We start from the raw sequence: 19,111 nt of genomic DNA on the forward strand, positions 1-19,111 counted from the left end.
AGAGACAGCTTTTGTTAACCTCTGTACCTAGGTACCAGAAAAATTACCAAACCAAACTAATTTTTGTCAGAAGGGACCTTAGGCCTAGACAGAAATAGAGGAAGGTTCCCAGAAAGAGATTATCAAATAAAACACAGAGGAATGTCTCATCCAGGAGGCCTCTCTTTGGGGAGAAATCACTTTGACTGTCTACAACCTCCCTTCCCTCTGGTCACCTACCCTACCCTGCCCCTCTCAAGAAGGCAGACAATCTTTCTCCACCTTGGAAAAGATTAGCACAGACAAATGGGTGCTATCTATCATTAAAAATGCTTATGCCATGTCTTGGATACAGATTACCCCTCTAAGTGGCATGCCCCCACCTCCCCACAATTAAATTAATCTGCTCCCACCCATTTTACAGGAATTATGGGCACAAGTCACAATAGAGCCATTGCCGGAAGAATTTATGGGAAAGGTTCATTGCTCTAGACTTTTCCTAGTGCCAAGGAAAGAAGGGCTGTGAAGATCCACACTGGATCTCTCCTAGTTAAACGCCTTCTTAAAAAGTGACAACTTTCAAAATGCCCTCAATACGCACTCTGCTACCTTTCTGTTTCAGGCTTTTCTCTAGTGCCCCTAGATCTAAAGGATGCTTACTTCAATATACCAATTTGGACCCCTTGCAGAAGATTTCTCAGGTTTTGTAATGGTCATTTCACTATCAGTTTAGTGCTTTGTCTTTTGGACTTTCTACAGCCCCAAAAGTTTTCACAAAGTGTCTGGCACCAGTGGCTACTTTCTGCCAAATGCAGGGAATTCAGATTTTCCCCTGCTTATACAACCTGTTAATCCATACTACTTCCCACAAATTCTCCTACCACCTCTCCAGTTCACCCTCCTCCTCCTATATCATTTGGGGTTCATGATCAAGTAGAAAAAAAGGTCCCTATAGCTATCTCTGGGCATAGTTTTTCTGGGCTGTCAGCTGGACACAATATGAATGCAGGCCTACTTACCTTACAAGAAGGTGCAGAGACTCACAAACTACTTCTACAACCTTGCCTCCCTCAGCCAATGCTCAGACAGAGAAATCCTAAGGGCTCTGGGAATCATGGCAGCTATTATCCCAATATCCCCTAGGAAGTCTGCACATGAGAAAAATCCAGTGTACCTGAAAACAGTTTGGTCTCAGCATTTTCACCCTCTGAACAAAGTGATTTCCCTTTTACCCTGTTTCAGAAGGGAATTCTTATGAATGAAGGATCAGGTGAAACTCAGCCCATGGCTTCTCTACTCTCCTCCAGCCACAGTTCAGAAAATACACACAGATTTCTTGGCCAAGGCAAGGGGAGGGGCCCGGACAGGTACCCAACAAATACAGCATAGAAGGAAGCTAATGCTACTAAAGGAACACATCAACATGAAGAAAATGAGGGTCTCACCCAAGATCTTCAAATGTTTTCAATCTCAGGAAATCAGGTACTCTACAAATGTTTACAATCAGCAGAACAGTAATTTAATACATAAACACTCAAGTAGTGACCAGATCTTACCAATTGTGCAGACTGGCACAGAAAGCTTGAGATTGTGCCACACAGAAAATCATGTTACTCAGAGCCGCATGCATCACATCACAGGACAATGTGTTAGCAGACATAGGACCTCTGTGGACCCTCATGAATGGACCCTGAAATGAGAAAATTTTCAGGGCATCTTTCACCATTGGAGGATTCATATAGATCTGTTTGCTTTAAAGGCCAACAAACAGCTTCCACTACTTTGCAGCAGGGACTCTTGCCCCTCAGTTTGGAGGACGGATGTTTTCACTTTTCAGTGGACAGGGAAGTTCCTCTATGCCTTTCCTCCACTATTTCTCATTCCAAGAGTTGTTCTAAAGACCCCCCCCCCCCAAAAAAAAAAAAAACAAAATTCTTGGTAGTGATTCCCTTCTGGTCAAAACAGCATTTTTTTTTCTTGTAGAAAGGGCAAGAACTACAAACTGCCACACCAAGTGGATCTCATTACACAACAGAAAGTGTTACTGCTTCACCCCAATCTGTCATCCCTAAACTTAACTCTGTGGGTGATAGGGCTCTAATTCCTTACGGGAGCCATTTTTCTGTGGATGTTATTAGGGTTCTCGAGGAAGCCAGGAGGCCGACCACTGAAAAATCTTACATAGCAAAAAGGGAATAGATTCTCCTGTTGGTGCCAAATGAATGGGCAGGACTCCAACCAATCAAAGGTACCTTCCATTCTGAAATATCTGTGTCAGCTCTTCCATACAGGTCTGCTCTATTCTTCCATCAAAGCCCACATGTTAGCTATCTCTACTTGCTTACCTCTCACTCCCCCACTTATGTCTAGATCTGAGGTGAAGTTATTCCTCAAATGGGTCCTGCATCTTAAACCACCTAGAAAGCCCATTTCCCCTACTTAAGACTTCAACTTTGTGCTAGAAAAAACTTACCTTACCTCCTTTTGAACCAGCAAGATCAGCAGACCTCAAAATCTGAACCTGGAAAACTATCCTACTTCTGGTCCTTACTTCATCTAGGAGAGTTTTAGAGCTTCAGGCAATCATGGCCATTCCGCCCTTTCTGATGTTTTATAAAGACAGGGAAATCCTTAGGGATGACCCTTCAATCATGCCTAAAGTAGTGAATAAGCTGTCTTTCAGTCAGGCCATAAACCTACATACCTTCTTTCCCAACCCACTGAATCAGGGAAGGAATACTGTATTTTCTGGACATTTGCAGACAACTAAGATTCTATTTGGACAAAATAAAATCGATTTGAAAATCTCATCAATGGGTTGTTTCTCTCCTGGACTCTAAACTGGGCCAGCCAGTATCCAAGTTAACAATTACCATCTGGATCTCTAAGGCCATCTCCTTTTGTTACCCTCTATGTGGAAAATCCTTGCTGTCACGCTCCTGAACTCACTCTACCAGAGCAGTAATGGCCTCTGGAGCTTTCTACAAAGGAGTGGATGCCAGGTCCATACTGGAGGTTGCCACCTAGTCATCTGCCGTTAGTCCTATATGTCCTCTTGAACAGTTCTAGTGCATTATAACAAATCACCCTTATGTTTCCTACATATATATATATATATATATATATATATATATATATATATATATATATATATATATATGTGTGTGTGTGTGTGTGTGTGTGTGTGTGTTAGGAATACCACAACAGTGTTTTCAGTCAGGGCATAGTACAGTTGTGTCACAACTTTCCATAACAGTAGATGCCCTACTGATCTCTGTTGCAGTATTTCTTCCCACCCTCCATCACCTCTACACTTATTTTCTCCTTACTCTCTCTTTATCCCTCAGTTTCTATCTCATGAGAAACACCCTAGAACTGAGGGGGGCTTTCTAACCACTTCATACCATGCACCTCCTAGCTGACCTGCTTTATGTCTCAAGGGTCTTCAGGCCACTGACTTGGAGAAAGTCTGACGATTATGCTCATATGTCCATCTATATACCCCTATGGTTGCAAGCTCAGGTCACACATTAGATGTACGATACTGTTAAGGTAAATATTTGGTACCCCAGATAGATAGCAGTGATAACCCACGGGTTAGGAATACTACAATAGCGATTAGTAAGATATGTATTGTTATGGTAAGTTCTGACACAACTGTACTATTCTAGGACAAAGATGGGAGCATTACAGCAAACTCTACAGAGAATATATGGTATCAGAATAAACATGTGGTCTCCGAATAAACATGGGATGCATGATGAAACAAAATACAAGCAGCATTTGAGTCCTGTAGCTTGAAGTAACTGAAGAAGACATGGAATCCCAGCATATTAATGCTGCAGTTATTGGCAGGGAAAGAGAATTTCATTAATATGAATTTGGACTTATGTCAAACCAAAATCTAGGTAGTCTAAACAGTGGACATTGATTTAAAATTATAGTTGACAGACCCCTTGGAATTACTCCATTATCATTTTGCAGGGACTTTCTCACCACTACACCAGGCTTTGTCTTAACTTGCAGGTAGATAAGTGTTTGTAATGAATTCTGCATATTTTCAACTGCCTTGCCTTCATTTACTGACGATCACCAGAATATGATCTGCATGCATGAAATGGTAGCTTAATCTTTTACAAGAGAACAGAACAGTTTAGTAACAGCAACAACTGATAATATCACTCTGCACTTAAAATGCATCCACAGAAGGGCAAACAAGTCAGTTGTCACTATGTTCAAAAGGAGAGGCATTCACAGTGATAAGATACCACTAATCCTCTCTGTGACCCTGGCAACCAGCCTACCTACGGCATGAACAAAATTGTCTTTAACAAGCAGAACATCTCTACTCTTGAAAACACTTGTCATCAGACTATCTGCCAGCTGTCAGCACATGTTTTTGACAGAAGTTTAAAGAAGGCAGACTTCAGGAAAACATTTCCCTGGTGTGCTCTCCTTATGACTCCATGTGGAGGAATCTGTGAGAGTTCCACTTTATGGTGTTAATATTATGGCAGCGTCACCTTTGTAATCACATTCCATATTTTCTGTATACAGGTGTAGCTAGAGTCTCTGAATTCCATGCATGACAAGGTACGTGATGCTTTACTTTCTCACACACACACACACACACACACACACACACGCACACACGCACACACGCACACACGCACACACGCACACACGCACACACACACACACACACACACACACACACACACACACACACACACACACACACACACACACACACACACACACACACATACATATAGAAACACCTAAACACCTGCGTGCGCACACACAAACACACACGCCTTGTGTTGTACAAACGGACAACATACAGGGCAGTTGGTACTGTTGCCTTGGCCTTGTGTTATCCTACATGATTAGTCCTGTCATTTTAACCCTGTCCTGTAGGTAATCCCCATCATACTCCTGTCACCTGCATTCCTCACTGGATTATTTTCTTTTCTTTTTCTTCTGAGGTTAGAGGTGGTAGTTCTTGTTACAGCATCACAGGCTGATGATTGCTGATGCTGAATTTCAGCTCATTATAAATGTTTTCATTGTGTCTTACTCCCTTGTCGGTACAGATATACAGCTATGTTACAAGAATCTGAAACATACTGCTGTAAAGATGTAAAGAATAAGTAATGCCACACAAACTGCTGTGATTACAGAATCTGTATCCTGTGCTTATGGCAGTGGTTAGGCAATGTGCATAGGACCCAGTTCTCTTCCTGTGCCTGGGTGTACACATACAATAAACATGCACACAAACAGCATACTGTTACTACGAGATGAAACCCCCCATAGCACAAATGGCCACCCCAAGTCTCACGCTAACCTCTCAGATTACTAAAAGGAGCAGCCTCCTCTGGCTTTCTAATGCAAAAGCGAATGAATAAAGGTTTGAATGAATGAACTAATGAATAATAAATGATTGACATTAATATGCTTTTCAGATAAGCCTAGTAGGCATCATTCTGAAGAGTTTCACATCCCTCCTTCCTTAAGCTGTTAGGGAAGCACATATTTATATACATGGATTAGAGAAACTAAAGTCAATGCTTCGTAAGTGCATGCGTATGGAATAAATGCAGCAATTTCCTTCTGTTTTTGAATTTGACATTCACTGTCCTGCTTTATTATCCTGTTGCATGATGTACGGAAAGCTTGAATATGAAAGCCCATTGATAAATTGATTAGTTTACTGAGAATTGCCCCCAGTAAGATCCTTTATCACAGTGGACCTACAGCTGAGATGTGATGGAGCAGGCGGACATCAGTGCTTCTGAAGTTTGCAGTTTGGGATCTGGTATATGCCTAGTTCCTTACAACAGGCAGTGAAGCACACACTGTTTTACAAAACATCTGAAAATACCTCAGGTGCTGCTCGGCTTGCAGTTACCTAATCTTGCACCTGCAGTACAGGATCACAAAAAACAAGTTCTGCTCTCTGTCTGCATATTACTGTTGGTATTTGAGGTGCTGTGAAGTTTTAAACCTTTGTCATTTTCTCACCATAAATGTATTAGAGGTGGGACGTATTGCTCAAAGTGTTCCCATCTTTCATAAATTATTAATTACCTTTATGTGTTGATCTTCAAACAAGGAGACAGTTATGTCATAAGATATTCTGAATGTGAAACAAACACATTTTTTTATAAAAATGTAATTAAAGAGCATAATCACCCCCCTGCATTATCAGATGAATGCCAACACCTTTTGCATTTTTCAGACATGCTCCTATTAATTGCCATGTCTTGTTACCATAAAAAGTATCCTAACTCTTTTGCGTCCAGCTCTGTGCATGTGTCAGTTATCTGAAAATAAACTTATAATTAGCATATTCCTACAATGTAAAGCAGTAAAAATATGTTAATATTTGGAGACTTTGCTGCTTTCTTGTTTGCTTTAACTCTGCGGTATATCACCATTAACCTCATGCTTGAATGTAGCTGTTTTCTTTTACTTTAAAAAGGTGAACATTTACTCATTATTGTTGTTTTTGTTGTATAAATTGCATTGGCTTTGTTTCTTTTTTTTGGCCCCCTCAGACCTCAATATTACCAGCCCAGTGGCAGCCCCCAGTGCCTCATATCCATGACAGGTCGAACCGATATCCTCCTGCCCCCTGGCCTTATTCCAACATTGCTGTGGCCAGCCATAGATCTTAAATGTGTCCTGAGGACTGGGTCAAATGTGCTTTTGACTGGTGATTTTTTTATATTGCAATATGCCCTACCCATTTTCCCTTTCCTTGCCCTACATGCTTGTTGGGTATCGCTGAGTGTAACTTCCCAGTTTGAACCATGCCTCTCTTTAAGAAATATCACAAGCAAGTGCCCTCCCCAGGCCCTCCCTGCCACTCCATCAGTCACACAAGCCGCTAATCAAAACCAAGTCAGCCGGGTCACTGTCAGAGTTTTATCCCTCTACACCACCAGATCGGCTATGGCTTTGTGTCTTTATTCACGATTGAAAACATAATGTTTTCAGAGCTAAAACTCACCAGCATGATCAAAAAATTGTTAAGGCTGAATTCACAGTCACTAGACTAGTGTTAAAATTTATCTGACAAAAGGCTTCTGTTTATTTAACAAGCAGCAGCGTAATATGACTAGGTATAATGCATTTCCTCCAGTGATGCTGTTTTGCGGTTGTACTCCTAATGCCCAGTGGGCATGGTCTGAACCCTTTAAAAATGAAATTATCACCTCGCAGTTCAAAAAATATACATCTCTAGATTCATAAGTGTTACTAGAAAAACTGTAAATAAGTTATTCAGCATAAAGTAATCTTTACTGTGGTAGCATTCAAATAGTTCTAGGTCTTAAACTGGATTTTATAAGCCACAATAAAGACAGTGAATATTAATTTTTGTAATGTTGTATAAACAACTCATGATATCTCAGTAACCATTCAAGCAACACTCATACTGCCAACAGAATTTTCTTCATGTAGCTGCGTGCTTTCATAGGAGACTAAACTGGTCTATCTGTGTCATTTGATTATTAAGATATTTAAAGAAATATGAAAAACATTACAAATTAAATAAACAGTGTAAAATAATATGCAATATCTTTTTTTTTGCATTAGACAGAGGTTAAATATAAGTATGGTTGTATTTGTCATAATGTAAGATGAAATCTTCTAATACTTTGTATGTAACATGGTTTTGGAACTATTAACGAAAATATGAACAAAAGATTCGATGCTTAGAGGCGTCAGTAGGATGCAATAACTGCAGAAACACATGATGACGCCATTAGGCTGTAATAGGTCAAAATGTGGATGAACATAGTGAAAAAGGAAGAGGAAGGAACCTGCAGTGAAATGTCTGAGCACATGTAGGACATGAGTAAATATTTCAGTAGTTCTTCAAACATCTTAAAACGGCAACAGTTGGCAGTTTCCATAAGTGGTTGAGAATGTGGTTTCATGCACTGTATGCAAACTTACTTGTGCTATTACTGGTTGCAAAATGTTTTCCGAAATTACAATTATCTTCTTAAGAGTTGTGAAAATGTGATGAACTTCTGAATATTATATAAAAGTAAACAAAATACTAAAGCTGGGCAGCTGCATTTTTTAAATGCAGTGATGTCTTATAAGTTGGTCAGTTTCATTGCTTCCCACACATTTTCAGTGGGATCATTGAACCCTGTTATGATGTGATATTGTTGAGAGAAAGAACCATGATGCACGTCTAGCTCAAAAGGTAATTTCTTACAGAAGTGTTTTGATGACATTAAAATTCACTACATTCATGAAATGCTCTGAAGAAATGCTCCTTTTAAATTTCTAAGGTCAGGTACAGGCAGCTGTCTGTGCTGTGAGGCTGTATCTTTCTAAAATGAATGAGACTTGATAACTTCAGTAGTTCTCAATATTTTTGCTTCTGAGTTTCATATTACCATTTTCATGTTTCAATCTCATGTGCTAACAATATGCAAATTCTGTCAGAATGTTATTTCACACAATCATTGTTCAGTGTCATTTTGGGCTTTAAAAGAATGTTTGACTTTCTCCAACATAAAATCACTGTTTTATTCAAGAGGTACTCTCAAGTGAGCACGTGCATGGACTTTAAGCCTTATACAAAAACACAGAAAAAGTATTGCATTGTTTAAGGCTGCGTTTGCTACATTAAATTCAGACTCATAGCTCTTTATTTTATTTTATTAATTTGCTAATTCAGTACAGGAATCCTTCCTAGACCTTTTTCAGCCATCAACTATACTACAAGACTAATTTTTTTATGGATATTGCCTCCTCTGGTGTTTAATATAGAGGATTCTGATCAGGTCTCCAATCATAACCAGCTTATTATGTGCTTGAAACATGGATTCCAAGAAATTCATTGAATCAGCAAAGCCCAAGAGGTGAATCTTAGCATCAATGTTAAGAACTCATAAATCTGGTTATGATGAAAGATTCATTCATAATTCATTGTTGTGCATAGAGCTTTATCTGCCTAATGTAGTACCAGTTACAGAAAAAAGTGCAGGAGCCTGAAGGGTTTCACCTGCTTTCAAGGCCTTTGATTACTGATAAAACACTTAGTGCTGTCAGACAGACAGCAAGCAGACAGAAAGTGCCCCTGTATGAAACAAATGGCTTTAGAAGATGAGTTCATTCTGCTACACTTTTTGTTTCTAAGTGTGGCAGAAGAAAGTGTCTAACAGCTTTAAAAGATGCTTTACCTTTTGCCTCTATTTGCTGTCTGTCTGTCTGCTGTTAACCCCTAGTGCAAGGTAGAATCTATACAGTGCTCTGGTGTCATTCAAAAGCTTTTGTTAAGTACCCCTAAGTGTTGTTATTGGGTCTCACTCTAGGCATGTCCTTGACAAGTTTATCTTTTTCTCTAGTGTGGAGTGTAATTATGGTGTCCTCTGCACTACACATTAATTTACACAACCTGCCTCACACATCTGTGAAGTTAAAATGTGAGATATCATCCAGGATGTGATTTCATGCTGCAGTCAATGTCACCCTTTAGAAATGAAGTGTACAGTGTCAGTTGTCAGAGATTATTTTCATGAATATGTTAGGAGTTATTATTGTCTAATGAAAATAATGATAGCGTGTATATCTCAAATGAAGGATGATTTCATGTAATAATTGCACTTTTGACTGTCAACATTAGATGGTTCTATACATACAAGCACACACAGACACACACATACAGAAATGTGTGTGTGTGTGTGTGTGTGTGTGTGTGTGCGCGCATATCTCTGAGAGAAACTATGTGCATCCTTCACAGTATACATATACATCATGGAGTTTCTCTGTCTCACCACATGCACACCTGCTGTACTGTTCCTTTGTTTATTTATATTTGTATTTGTTGACTTTTTTGTGTGACTGAGATAGTCTAACTAGACAGTAATCCTTTTTCAGCAGAGGCTGAGATACACAGTGCAGTAAATATATTCATGTAAGTGCAATAATACAAACATAGTATGTTTAACCCAATGATGAAGTTTAAATTTATGAGTGCACTATAAATAGCTGAAATTCACAAATATCAAACATGAAGATTTAATGCTTTCATTAAAAAATACTTAAAACATAAATAAATAATAAAAAAATCATAAGTAGAAAATGCTTTTCCATTCACAATACCCTAACCAAAACTCTATCACAACTTACAGACCAATTTGTCAGAATATTGGTAGTGTTACAACAAGGGTTTTTGTACGATAAGTTACAGGGTTGGGGTTAGGGGTAGGGTTAAAGTTAGAGATAGCAGGCATCAATTAGGTGGTGGTTGGGGAGTGAAGCCATTGACTAGCAGAAATATGACCAGGAAACCATGAGAAAGTCCGTTACTCTTTTCTTGTAATTGTTGTGGGATCACTAACATATACAAGATCTGCCACCAACTCCACTAATGAGACAAGTGTTTAATGTCTCATTCAAAGGGTATCACCTGAGAGGTTTACCACCACTCCTACGCAATACTATAGGAACAGAATTGGGATACAAATTCCAGGGACTAGAGAGGGGATACACCACATAGACTTCTGGCATCTTTGTTGTCATAGGCAAGTATACTAACTGCAGAGCCATTTGGTAGCATTAAAAGAAGACATCTGAATATTGCAGTGTTTTTCAGCTAACGTGGGACAATTGTGAGCATGTAATTCTGCATGTATGTGGTTGATATTCTAGTGAACAATTTTATTTCATTGCACTGTTATAATACATCTATGCCATAAGCAGTTTCATTTTTGTTATAGTTTATAAAAGTTGATACAATGTACTTCAAATCAGTACAGTCACTATTTTTTTAATGTTCATGCCTCCATATTTTTTAAATGTTGTAGGCTGTATTTTATTAACAAAGCAGTAGCGAAATAACATTTATTTATTTATTTATTTTATTTGCAGTTTGTTTTCCAGGATAGTCCATTGGGCTACAAGGAGCCAGTTTTCAATGGAGTCCTAGGGAGAAAAGCTCCAGAAAAAAATACAAATACATAGGGAGGAAGTATAAAATCCATAGTAGTACATAGTACAGCCAAGTACAAGTACTTATCGTGTGTACAAATATTCATTTTTCAAAGTGTTACATAATGCAAAAAAGAAAAAGATATACATTCCAAAAAAACAACATTATTCAACAAGAAACATTCAGTTGGAAATACAACATTTTTTTTTGAGATTGTGGTGTGGGATCTTTCAGTTGTAGGTAAATAACATAACAGAGGATGGAGTACTATAGTAGCTAGTGATTGGCAAGAAATGAGTTAGGAAGAATTAAGAGAACAGAATAGTCTGAACTTAGGTTGGATGAGAGCAAGAGCATTTCCATTCAGAAGTAAGGTGAGAGTGCAGTGAGGCTTTGAATAAGGAAAGACTGTTGATGGTGCGGATAGAGGGAGGGAGTTCCAGAGAAAGTCCATGAGAAAGTCCGTTACTCTTTTCTTGTAATTGTTGTGGGATCACTAACATATACAAGATCCCCAGAGGATAACTTAAAGTTTTTAGTTCTTGAACAGGTTAATCCAGATCCCCAGAGGATACTGATATCATCCAGATATCTCCTGTAAAAGAGTATATGTTGCTCCCAAGGGGGGACGAAAACAAAGGAGGCAAAGGAGTAGAAATGGCACCAAGATCAGCACTTAATACTCCTAACACCATCAAGAACAGCTTTGTTTACACTTTTTCCTCTGATTCAAGGGAAATAGAAGAAACGGTGATAAAGTATTGGCCGGTTCTTTCCCTCTTTGAGGATTTTAAGCATGTTTTGCCCTCAAGACCTAGTTTTGTAAGGAAAAGGGGTGTCAACTTCAAGGGGATGTTTGAAAAGAAACAAGGGACCAAGAGGAAGGTTAAGCAACCACGAGTGGGGACCTATAGGTGCGGTGCTTGTAGCCAATGTCATACTATTTTATATGACACATCTTTATATATTCCATCTAGGAGGTTTAAAATTCACCCACAGGGTTTTTACACATGCGGCACAAAAGGGGTGGTATATTTAGGGTTTTGTACCACATGTACAAGTTTTTATGTAGGAAAGACGGAAAGGGAGCTTCGAAAGTGTATCTATGAGCACCTTTATGATATAACTAAAAGGAAAGAATCCAACGCTTTTTTCAAGCATTCTCTTAGCTGTCCAAACATTAACTTAAAGTTTTTAGTTCTTGAACAGGTTAATCCAGATGCTAGGGGTGGCGATTGGGAATCGACCCTAGAATATTGAGAACTTATTTGGCAACTAAGGTTAGACGCAGGGAGACCCCCCCCCGGTTTAAATGGCACCATCAGCATTAAATCTGTGTTGAAATTATGGAGAGCAAGACTATAGTTTTTTTATCCATTGTTCATGATTTTTGTATTTAATGCTTGTAAACGGATATAAGTTATGGGTATACACTTTCTGATTATTGTTCCAAGGGACACCTCTATCAAGTAATGTCCTAGTATTTGATGAATTTTCACATATTCTCAATAAGAGTCCTTCAAAATATTAAAATCAGTACAGAACAGTTGATGTTCTGGTATAATTGCAAGTTACATGTTTACAAACATTGAATTTCAATAGGGAAGTTATGGTTTTAAGCAATTTAATCTTATTTTTTACTGGATTGTTGTTTATTGTACTTCAACATTTTAGAATTAACTAATGTGCACATTTGAACTATTTAATATGTTTATTGTGGTGAATTTTATTTTAAATTGGCCCAGGTCTAATATGACAACAGTTACCTGGTAGATGTGATATGTTTTTATTTTTTATTTTTTCAAAAGCAATTGCATTTCACGTCATTTTAAACTAGAATTAATGAATTAAAGAGAACAGGTTTACTTTAAACCATCAATTAACAGCACGGTTTTCCAATTAATGGAAACACTGTTAAAGTACAAAAGCTGCTTGTTAAAATACAATGTCATCACTTGAAAAAGCTCAGAATTTTCTGAGCGAAAGCGCTTGTGTTTTTTGATGGTACTGTTTAGCTGAAATAAAGGATTCGATATTTATCAACTACTCGTTGGCTGCTCTGCTTCCTGGTCTGGAGTTTTTGTTATTTGGTTTGAAGGGGAAAAAAAGCCAAGGGAAGGAAGAATCCAAGTCAAGAAAAAGCAATCAGTGGAGTGGAAAGGTAGGTTTGGAGAAAAAAGTATGCAGGAGGGGAGAAAGGAAGTTATAACTTTATGTTTTTCAAACAGAAAGCATAGACTGCAAATTATTATAGACTATTTTACCTTTAAACAAGCACTAAACTAGAAACCTAAACCTGAATAAACAAACTAAAGCAGTAACACATCTGTTTTTTCCTGTATAAGTCTTCACAGAAAGACAAATTGCTGTGAAATATCACTTAGCAAAACCCTCACAGAACAAATGATGTCGAACCATTCAAAGAAGGTAAAATACCAAACACTTAACTCCCCCCAAAAATAGACCAATAAACCATTAAATAAAAAAAGAGAAAAAAACAACAAAAACATATACCTCAACTCAAATATATTACTAAATGTCTATACAAATGCAATGAAACAAAAAATCAAGATTACAACAGAAATTAAACATACCTTTGAGTAATATAAGCAAGAAAAACTCAAATGTAAGTACATTTCTTCATTAAAGATAATTAAAGACACTCTAAAAGATAAAAAAAACAGCTTCCTAATTAAAAGCATAAACTTCACAAACAGGAAATGAAGCAGTGCAGATAAGAACAAAAGTGAATAAAGTATGCATTCAGGAAAGACTAGCAACACCCTTAAACTATAAAGCAGAAAGTCACATTAATCTAACAGATAAACTAATTAAAACACAACATAAATGCAATGTATATTAAAATAGTAATAAACATACTATAGAAACCCAATTAAATAAAGGCAATGGGCATATCATCAGACAAACCCACTTAAGAAAATTGATGGGGGGAGAACAGTATTGCTTATATATGCACCATTCAGTTCTCGTAATTGCCACCTAAAATATTTCTCTTGTAACCATTCTAAAGCTGTGCTACAAAGAAAGCAGCATACATGTTAATGAAGCACTGTGCTACTGATATTAAAGTCTCTTCATCAAGACCCATTCACCTGCCAGTATTCAGTTAATGAGGTAGTGCCCTGTGCTAGTCCACCCCATTAGCTCTTCATGTGAAGAGCAAATAAATAAATAAATAAATAGATATTTCCTGCAGTCAGTTCCTAATCCATGCTACACACCACCACCCCAAACTCTTCAAGTGAAGAGCAAAAAAAAAAAAAAAAAATGCGTTCCTTTTACTGGCACTCCAAACAGGTTGCCAGATACACCCCCTCCCATTTCCCAGCCAGCCATTCAGGTCCCATTTCTGTGCCCTGCTCCACCCCTCCTTCCTTACATTATAGTCAAAAAATAAAAAAATAAAATACTTTTTTTTTAAACTGTAGTAAACTGCTTGCTACAAGTGCAGAAACAGTTACTACAGTTTATACTCTGTTCAGAGTGCTAGGGTGCCCAAGTTTTAGTTTAAAAAAAATAAAATAAACAGTAGTAAACAGACCACACATGGTACACTACAGTGCTCAGGTTTGACTGCAAATGCAATATCAGCTTTTAAAAGCTCAGGATGTTCAGGATGATGGATGGCTGATCGGGCCACACCCTCTAACACCTGTTGCCTGAGGCAGTTACCCCTTTTGTCCTGTCGTATCTATGCTACTGAAACCAAATAATAAAAAGGTCATCCAGACAAACGACATATGACAAACTATAAGAAATACCCAGAAAACCTAAAGTCTTCACTCTATTATACTTTAAACCTCCTGTAGTAGAGACCCATGGGCTATTGAAGCTTTAATTTATTAGACACACTATATTTGCTATATATCCTTAATGCATTATTTCGTTAAAAAATGAGTGTTATTTCTTTAAGCACTGATTATTACTAAACTGCATCTAATCACCTGACTAGAATTTTAATTTAGAATTCTAATGAATGTTTCTTTGTGCTAAGGTACTAAACTGAAGTGCCAGACGAGTGTTTTTTTAATAAAGAAGTTGTTGTTGCATCATTTTGACTACTTATAGACTCACCGAGATTCTAAGTGTGTTTTTGTACATCTGTAAAATCTAGCATGATGAGCAATACAGGCACATACAGCTTGGATGTGTGGCCAGCCGTTCGTGAAGTCTTCACTGTGACTGCCAACTAGAAAGAATACCACATGGCTACATTTTCTGACTGTAAGAGCTTTAGTATTTAATTCTTATTTTTTTTTAGTTATAAAATTTACTATTTTATTAACATTCTTAACAACTTTAGTTTTTAAAGGTACATGCCCAGTATGCTACTTCCCCTTCTTTTTTCTAGTTCTAAAATATACTATGCATTTAATATTCCTTACTTTATCATCCATTGCAGAACACTTACAATTTTATTTATTTTTTTCTTTTTTCTTCGGAATCCTTCTACTGGACTCTATCAGGAGGGGTCAGCCACTGAAGATTTAGCACCCACTGCATGTTCTATTACTTAACCCACCTCGGGAATGCAACATGTTGGAGCATACCTAATATGTGCCTATTTACCAGGTTGGGTTTGTATTTACAGACAGAGATAGCCTTTCATCTATGCAGCATATATGTGCCCTATGATCAGATGTGGGAGTGGGCATGGGGGGGGGTACTGTACTGAGATTTACTGCTGGGTGTATAGGTTGAGGAAGATGCCCTAAGTTCCTCACATATGATGACTTTTATGTGAACTGTGTGGGGATGCCGTAGGACAGTGTGGGGAGAAATCACCGTTTTACCATTTGGTATCCTTCTAAATCCCTATTCACATGCCTGTGTAGCTGCACCAATCTGCCTACTATCCAATATACACAAGCAACAGAGTAATGACCTGCCTCCCCAGCGTGTTCCCCTCCTGTCCTCTCTGAGGTAAATGAGCAGGCAATCGCCTCACCATTCCTCTCCTCTCTTCTCCCACGTTGGCTCCTCTAGTATCCAGGCAGGTAATTTAAAACAGCTTGTCTAGGTCATAGTACAGGCTTCATCCATCTATGTCTTAGAACTAATTTAATTACATCTAACTTTATACTGCACTAATCATTTCATGAAATTTTCACATCAAATCAGATTTTTATTCACATTCAGTAGACATCTTAGTTAATACAATGTTTCAGCCCTTAATATCATAATTGACTCCTGAACAATCCATTTCTTACTGGTTTCCATAGTTGCCTTTCAGATCTAAGATATATAGTAGGACTGTACTCTTGACACTTTCAAACAGACACTTGATCTTCCTTTTGGGGCAGTTCTAGTTACATTAATACAGGTGAAGACACGGCAGAAATATGTTCTTCATGTTGACTATTTTCTAACATGAGTCTAGTATGTCTTTGTACCTCTGTACTTTTTGTGCTTTTGAAGTATTAAGGCAATATCTTAGGCTTCTTACGTCCAGCTGATCATCTTTTCTTTGAGCCACATAGGAGACTGGCTCATCTGTTTGACCAATTACTGATGCTTTAGGCTACTGGTCTTACTGAGACTCTCACTCTGTTCTAACTCTGTAGTTTCAAGCCTTGTCTTTTTCTGCCTCAGCTGATTTCTTCTAACATTCCCTTTGCCTTCCCTTGATTCTCTGGTATTATTAAAGTTGTAGACATCAGAATTTGCTTTTTAATCTTCAAGTGAGTAGCTGAAAGATCAAGATTCTGCAAAGAAGTATTGCAGTGTTTCAAAATGGTTTGCCTATGAGCCATCATAAAACACTTTTTCAGCTTACTATTTATTGAAAATTACATAGAAAAAATGAAGAGCTGAAAAACATAGCAAAACACTACTTCCCACATCTGCTTAAATTATATATACCAGCTCCACAGTTGCAGCATGGTGGAAAAAAGTGGAAAAAAAAACTAAAATTGCACCACCGCCTCACACAATACAACAAATTGCTGTGAAACGCACCCCAAAATGAAATCCTAGAACTAAATCCACTTGACCACCAGTGCAGTGATAACCAAGTAGGCCTTCCAATACTGCATGGTAACAATCCTTATATATATATTGTTAGCATTCATTTTCATAGGTTAGTACTAAGCTAACTGCCCTAGCAAGCCATTTTAAGCATAGCCAATTATCCCTTGTGAGACTCAAACCCTGCACCTTGTGTTTATAAGGCAAACACCTTTACCATTAGGCTACCCAGGTTCTTCATGATCATGATGGTTTTTATTACCCCATCTATTTGACTGCATATTGTGAACTTATAGTTTTATACTTAAATTCCCTGCTTGTGCAGGCCTATTAAATTCTGTATTCTCTTGAACAGTAAAACATTGTCTGATGTGACAGCATCAGGTATGCCTTGTCTCAAGAAGACTGAATTCATTCACTTATGAAATCAGTACTTACACTGCCCTGATTTAATCATTTCTTGGTACTTAAAATAATTGACTACCCTTATAAAGTATATGGCTTCTTTGAACTGAAACAAATCTAAGCCACTCAGCTCCATGGTGATATGTAAAGAAACAGCTCTTCTGGCTTGCTATTATTGTATGAATTGCACATATCACAATTCTTCATCACTTTATTTATTTATGTTGATACTCCTGGCTGATATGTAATACTTGGTGTCTTTCACAATACCAAGATCTGACCTGTCTTGTCTCAAACATAATTTCTTTCAGCTGATTAGGCACAGTAACCATGTCAGCTTTGAGCATTAAGCAATGGGCCCAGCTTATGCCCCTTGTAAAAGAAAAGTAAGAGCGATTTTCTTTTCCGACTGACGATTTTTGATCTGACCAACCTCTCACTGTCACTTTTTTTCAATAGCTGCATTTCTAAGCTAGCATCAGTACAACTGTGAAATTCTTTTTACTTTTTCTTTTGTTATTGGCAACTATAGTATTACCCCCCAAAAAATCTAATTTTTCTAGCAGCACTTGTCTGCTCTTTTAAATACAGTCTACTGATCTTCAGACAGTTTAATATCACACAACACACATTTAAAATCTAAAGCAGCAATCACATGGCATAAACCACCAATAAAATTGTGCTATTTTCATTAATAAAACCAAAGTAACAAACATACCTATTAGTTTACACTCCATGTAATAAGGAAAAAAAAAACAACCATTTAAATTTAAGTGCATGTTTATATATTATGAAATATATATGTTAAAATGAGGCAGCTAATAAACCAAATAACAACACTATTGTTTATATTATAAAAAGACAGACTTTATAATAACCAGCTGATTTATGTACAAGTAGCACCTATGTAACTAGAAATCACAGTATTCAAACTTCTGATAGCCTTGTATTATAAAAAACAAATGTCAAATATGCAGCTCCATACTTGAAAGTATTTAAGCTAGGCACACTCTTGAGTATGAGAACTTCTTTCAGTACAGAATGCCTAAAACATTCAAATAGATCAGCTACTTGTACTCTTTTTGCAATAATGTCACCAGTCTTATGTTCAATATTTGGTTCACCACATGAAAACAAATTTCTTAAAACTGTGAGAGGACAAGGTATGCCTATATAAGGCATTTAAATGTTTTTTCTTTTATAGTGCACACGTGCACATACATGCAATTGCTGACTCTCCTTGAGACCTTCACTACTTAGAAGGCACAACAATTGCAACATTCAGCCATATATGCCACATTATAGTAGTATAGTAGGCCCTTGCTCCACAGCTCCTCTCAGTAAGAGAATGGCAAAAATATGAACTACTACATGCATTCCTCATATCCATATGTTCTGTGTTTCTTATTAGTCACATTTCCCCCAGTCCTTTGACTTTTGAGTTCTTTCAAGTCTATCCCTCTTTTAACTAAACAATGGAGATGGCTTAATGGCCTGCTCCCCTCTTTATTTACTCATCAAAATGTGCAAATTGTCTTTAGCAATTATTTTACTATTACTTAAAGCTAGACTAAGTGTCGCCACCATGGCTATAGACATATCTGGCTTATTACCAACCAAGATGGATATAGCAGGAATACAATTAACAACTAAAGTACGATATGATGAGGACCTCAACTTGATAAGCTCCTTAATGATTCCCCTAATACTTTGCTTGGGGTAACTTTTTAAATGTTGTTAGCCAGCTCACTAATATAATCCATTGCTTTTTATAAA

The sequence above is a fragment of the Protopterus annectens genome, chromosome 1.part2 (assembly GCF_019279795.1).
Source record: "Protopterus annectens isolate FY-2018-M chromosome 1.part2, PAN1.0, whole genome shotgun sequence".
In the NCBI taxonomy this organism is placed as follows: domain Eukaryota; kingdom Metazoa; phylum Chordata; order Ceratodontiformes; family Protopteridae; genus Protopterus; species Protopterus annectens.